This window comes from Cnephaeus nilssonii, assembly GCF_951640355.1.
Source record: "Cnephaeus nilssonii genome assembly, chromosome: 8".
Taxonomy (NCBI): Eukaryota; Metazoa; Chordata; class Mammalia; order Chiroptera; family Vespertilionidae; genus Cnephaeus; species Cnephaeus nilssonii.
In genome coordinates, this window is record NC_137079.1 from 67,192,186 (window position 1) to 67,198,786 (window position 6,601).

Below are 6,601 nucleotides of genomic sequence, written 5' to 3' on the forward strand. Positions count from 1 at the left end.
TTCAATGTTAACTAATAAATTCTGGATTGATTTTCAGGATAGAAAAGAATGGCAAAACATTACCTATTGGAATAGATTAAGTAAGAAAAAAATTAAGTGAAAAATATATTTTCACAAAAAGACTGAATATTAGCCTCATACCTATAAGAAAATATTATTGATGCTGAACAATAGTGAAGGCTAAGGAAAAGGATAGAACCTTGACTAACTCAGCAGTTACATTCCAAAATAGGCTGTCACTTTGAACAAAAGTGCTACAAGATTAAAAACCCAAAGTTGAGTCTTTTGCATATGTATGTCACCTAACTGTGAGTCAGATTTGTCTTTTAGGCAACATTTGCACAACTGAGAAGATATTAGCAACCTTAGTATCTGCCTAAAGGGAGGAATAGGAGAGAAAAAATAAGCACACTAGTGGTATGATCTCATGAAAATAATAATCAATAGGAGGCCTCTCCTGGAGAGAGGGGGGGAGTGTAAGGAATGCATTGGGAACTTTCTCAAACCTTATAAATAAAGGTGATATTCATCCAAGAGGCCTCAGCAGACTTGCTGGTAGAAGTAAAGCAAGCTCAGAGATTCTAATTAACACTGGAATATTGAACATGCTCCCTATCCTATATAATAAAGAGGTAATATGCAAATTAACCCTCACACCCTCATAGGATGGCTGCCTATGACCAGGCCTGCAGGGGGGTTAGTGAGAGACGACTAAATGACTGAACAGCAGGCTTTGTTGGGCAACCAGGCCTGCAGGGAGGTTAGTGAGAGACGACCAAAGTGAGGGGCGACCAGGCCGGCAGGGGGGACAGTTGGGCGTGACCAGGCCAGCAGAGGGAGGCAGTTGGTGGCAACCAGGCTGGCAATGGGGGCAGTTAGGGGCAACCAGGCAGGCATTCAGGTGAGATATTAGGAGCTAGTGGTCCAGGATTGTGAGAGGGATGTCTGACTGCCGGTTTAGGTCTGATCCTCGGGATCGGGCCTAAACCGGCAGTCAGACATCCCCTGAGGAGTCCCAGATTGGAGAGGGTGCAAGCTGGGCTTAGGGGACCCCCCCACCCCATGCACAAATTTTGTATACTGGGCTTTTAGTGTATTTATAAGCCTTCGCCCCAGTCCCATGAGGGCCTGATCACTTACACTCACACACTGGCTTGGAGTTTGGTTCACATGAGCTCTTACATTCTCACACATGCACACTTTCACTCACATTTACTAACCCACACTGCCCACCCCCATGTTCAATCACACTCCCACTCTTATGCTAGTATATCTAAATCCTATAGAAATTAAAAATAGTTTTCACATAAAAAAAAAAAAACACAAAAGGAAAAACATATAATTGCCAGCAGATAGGTTATGGAGTTAATATTTACATTTTGAGAGCTTTTCAATTACAGTATTAACCAACATTTTTCATTCTATTTTGAGCCATTTCCTTCTATAGGGAATACAATTCCATTTTCCAAATTTGGTTAAACTCAGCTTATTTAGAACATAATTACCCATCAAAATGAGGTGGCTTTACAACTGGGCAAAATGAGACATTATCAATTTTGAAAATAAAAACTTATTCCCCTCTTTCTGAAAATTACTCACCAGATACATTTCCACTGACCGCATGGAAAGGGTTGGATTCCTTAACTAACAGAAGAAGAAGCAAATGGAATATAAGAATTCTAATCTTTGAATTGAAAAGAATACACTAATACTTACTAAGAAGTAGGCATTGTACAAGATCCTATAGTAGGTGTGATTTATACAAACTTCATTTAAGCAGGCCCGGGTTGTATTCCTGCCATTGGGACAAGCAGGAATGCAACCTCCAGGTAGTTGTCCTGTCTCAAAGCTATGTCCATTTAAATTAGCCTTTTACTGGATTTTTTTGCCGAAACCGGTTTGGCTCAGTGGATAGAGTGTCGGTCTGCGGACTGGAAGGTCCCAGGTTTGATTCCAGTCGAGGGCATGTACATTGGTTGCGGGCACATCCCCGGTAGGGGGCGTGCAGGAGGCAGCTGGTCGATGTTTCTCGCTCATCGATGTTTCTAGCTCTCTATCCCTCTCCCTTCCTCTCTGTGAAAAACCAATAAAATATATTTAAAAATAAATAAATAAATAAATAAATAAATAAATAAGCCTTTTACTGGATTTTTTATATTTTCATTCCCAGACTTCCTGAGGCCACTGCATAGCAGCATTGGCGTGAAAGTGCAACAAGAAATTTGGAAGGCCATAAACCTTGGGCGGCAGCAGGGCTGATGCCAGCACAGATTGCTCTTGCTGAGATTTCGGGGTCTTGAAGAAACGATTTCCTGACCTGATAACCTTTGAGTAAACGCTTACGGAACTTAACTGAGCTTTACTGACCTTTGATACTATCTGCTTACTAGGTGCTCTGTCTATGTGCTTTGCTAAAGGTGTAACCAAATTGAATAAAAGCAGGCAAGACAAGACTCGTGCTTCCTCCTCTTCCTGAGAGAGGTTCCACGTGGCCCCCATGCTTAAACCTCATTTCTTGTGTAGTGTCTTCATTGTGCATCGGCTCTCCTGCACCCGCTGTGCAGGTCGCGGCACAGACTGAATGTATGTCACTGTATAGGAGTAACAGAACACTTTTTAATATTATACTTTTATTGACACAATGATATCATTATGACTGTTACGGTCTATGACAGGGCCTGCTCAGATGCCCTTTCTTCAGCAGGTTTTAACATTCCAACATTTATTTTTCATTTACACTCACACTATTTCATTTTAAATATAATTCTTTTGGGGGGAGTGAAAAAATGTAGACTGTATGTTATTATTTCTAAGTGCCTGTCTTCACTTAAATCCAATGTAAAATAGCTAACATTTTTAAAGTCACTCTTGTTTATAGAATGCTTTCACAAATGTTAATTTGACTCATTTTTATGTAACAAAAATTTAAAATATTCAAGGAATTGATGAAGACCTGAGTTTAGAATTGCCTGGTTAAAGAAAGAGGTGATAAAGAGGTGTAAGGAGTTCACTGTTCCTTCTTGGATGTTTGAACTGATAGGAGTGTTACACAAATTGAAATCAAAAGAGTTATAATTTTGACAAAAACTGAACTGAAAAATATGTCTTAGTATCGAGACACAAGGGGAGATCTTAACACTTCACTACTGGTCAGTGTCCAGATGTTTCCCAGAATCACTGGCATAGCCTAAACTCAGCTGTCCCTGTCAGTGTAGGCCAGGGCCCCATCTTGGAAGAGAGAGTACTAGTACATGAATCCACAGAACAGGCCACTCCAAAGAGTGAGGACATAGAAAATCTTCAATGCTGTACGCTATAGACTGAATGTTTTTGTCCCCCAAAAGTCATGTGTTGAAACCTAATCCCCAGTGTGATGCTATTAGATGGTGGGGTCTTGGGAAGTGGTTAGGTCAAGAGGGCAGAGGCCTCGGCAGTGGCATTAGTGCCCTTATAAACAGACCTCTGAGAACTCCTCACCCCTTCTGCCATGTGAGATCATAGGGAAAAGGTGGCAGTCCATAAACTAGCAGGCAGGCCCCACTAGACTCTGAATCTTCCAGTGCAGTGCCTTGATATTGGACTTCCCAGGTTCCTAAACTGTGGGAAATAAATTTCTGTTGTTTATAAGCCACACAGTCTGTTATACCAGCCTAAATGGACTAAGACAGAAATATAAGAACCATTTTTCCCCACAGCTCATCAATTAGCTAATTGCCCTCTGGTGGGAAGGTATTAGAGGATATACAGAGGAAAAGAGCTGAAGGGTCTTGTAGTGCTTTCCCTACAGTGGAGTAGTAGTGTCCTATCTTCTAAGGAGACATGATGAGTGTATTCACACTTTTCAGTGTTTATGTCTATAGAGTCTCAAAGCAAATGACCTGAGCTTCCATGAAGCTGCAAAAGGAAGACAAGATTTCTCTTCTACTTGAAGACTGAATATTTTAAATGTGTTATTGTGACAATTAAGTAATCTTTATATCAAGCAATTAGCACATAAAATGTTTCCTAGGAAATGACAATTATCTTTGAAGAGGCAGTGTGACCTTGGGGGCAAAACATTCTTTACAGTAGACAGAGATAGATTATTAATTCTGGATCTTCTATTTACTATTTGACCATGAAAAAAATTACAGGATTTTTTTTTTCATTTGTAAAACTGGGAAATAGTCTGCAGAGTCCATGTAAAAATGTATTTTGAAAACATACAGAATATATATGTAAATAATTCAAGCTGCAACATGACATATTCTCATTAAATGATAACAATTATTTTAAGCTTTAATTTTACCTATTATAGATCCAGCTTTCCCCCCAACTCTCCCTAAAAATAACTTTAAAAGTAAATTGTCACCTTATACAATACCTCAGTGCAGCTCACTTTAGATTTCTATATTTCACAGATCTTTCAGATTAAATAACAATTATTTTTTGTGATTGTGTTCAAATTTGGAATTCTGCTTGTAGAGTCAGATATCATTTGTTTGTTCATTTAGCATATTTTTAAAATATATTTTAGGTCAATTACTATACAAGAAGCATGATTCTAAGCTTTGAGGTACGTTAGGGAAATAAACATTAAAAGATCACAGCCCTGGTAGAATTCAGATGATAGTAAGATTGATTTCATTGTTAGGTGTCATAAATATTAAAAATAGAAATATGCAAAAGATCTAATTCCATTCTTTATACAAAAAAATCAAGATCACTCTGGGGTAATTTTACATGAATGGTTGACTTTCTTTTTCTCAAATACGTACCAAAGAGGAGATATCACGCTCTCTCTCTCTCTCTCTCTCTCTCTCTTTTTCTTTCTCACACATACACACACACACACACACACACACACACACACACACAAACACACACACACTTGAAGAGTAAAGAAAGAGAAAACATGACACTATGACTCTCCTTATTTGCTTTTGGTAGAGGTAGGTAGCTTTTGAAACAAAACCAAAACATAAAAAGAGGGAGTTTTCATGTGTCTGGCTAAGACTCAAGTTAAGAAATCTACACTAATAAAAGAGAAAAATGCTAATTGACCATACCTCCACTATGCACACAGCCAATCAGGAGTGATATGCAAATTAAGCCAACAAAGATGGGGGGTAAATTTGCATATGCAGGAGGGGCAGGCTGCACCTGATGCCACCTGCGGGGTCCAGGCTGCCATCGGGGTCTGGCAGGCTGGGCTGGCCGCACCTGAAGCCACCCGCTGGGTCCAGCCCGCCATCGGTAACCGGGCAGGCCAGGCAGACAGCGCCTGACGCTGCCCGTGGGGTCCAGGCAGCCATTGGGGTCGGGCAGGCATGGTGGACGGGAGACTGACACCATCTGTGGGGTCCAGGCTGCCATCTGGGTTGGGAAAGCCTGGCTGGCAGTACCTGATGCCACCCGCGGGGTCCAGGCCACCATCGCAGACTGGGCAGTTCTGGCGGGCAGCTCTTGATGCTGCCCATGGGGTCCAGGCAGCCATTGGTAACCGGGAAGGACTGGCAGGCTGCGCCAGATGCTGCCATAGGATCCAGGCAGCCATCAGTAACCGAGCAGGTCTGGGGGCAATGCCTGACGCAGCCCGCAGGGTCCAGGCAGCCATCAGTAACTGGGCAGGCCAGGCGGACAGCGCCTGACACTACCTATGGGGTCCAGGCCACCATCGGGGACCAGGCAGGCCAGGAGGACAGTGCCTGATGCTGCCCTCTGGGTCCAGGCAGCCATCGGGGATCTGGGTAGGCTGGGGTGGCCAGAGTCTCTGGGATCACTGTCTGCTCCTGGGCCACCTGTGGACACAGGTGGAGCAGGCTGTGGTTGAACATTTTAATGAAAATTGGATGCCTGTTCCCCAGGCCACCGCGCCCTGTCCCTGGCGAGGAGAGGGCAGTGGGCAGTTAGCAGGCACCAGGGCTTGGAAGAGACTGGGAGCAACCTGCAGGCGAGCCACCAGGAAGAGGTGCTAAACCATGATGACACAGAGGACTGGCTGATAGAGGTGCGCAAAGGTGCAGATGAGGTGGCTCTTGCTGGTGCTGAGCTTGAAAAGCGCATCGACAGCCTGATGGACTAAATCACCTTTCTGAAGAAGGTGCATGAAGAGGAGATCACCGAGCTGCAGGCGCAGATCAAGTATGCTCAGATCTCCGTGGAGATGGACATGTTCTCCAAGTCCGACCTCTCTGCCGCGCTCAAGGACATCGGCTCCCAGTAGGAGAAGCTGGCTGTCAAGAACATACAGAATGCAGAAGAATGGTACAAGAGCTGCTCACCATGCTGACCAAGAGAACTGCCAAGAACACATACGGGGTGCACGCTGCCAAGGATGAGGTGTCTGAAAGCCGCTGCCTGCTCAAGGCCAAGACCCTGGAGATCAAAGCAAGCTGGGGCATGAACGAAGCTCTGGGTAAGCAGCTGCCAGAGCTGGAGGATAAGAAGAACTCCAATGTTAGTGCTATGCAGGACACAATCAACAAATCAAAAATTGAGTTGAGAACTACAGAGAGTGAAATGGCATGATATTTAAAAGAATACCAGGACCTCCTCAATGTGGCTTTGGACATTGACATTGCAGCTTACAGGAAACTCTTGGAAGGTGAGGAGACCCAGC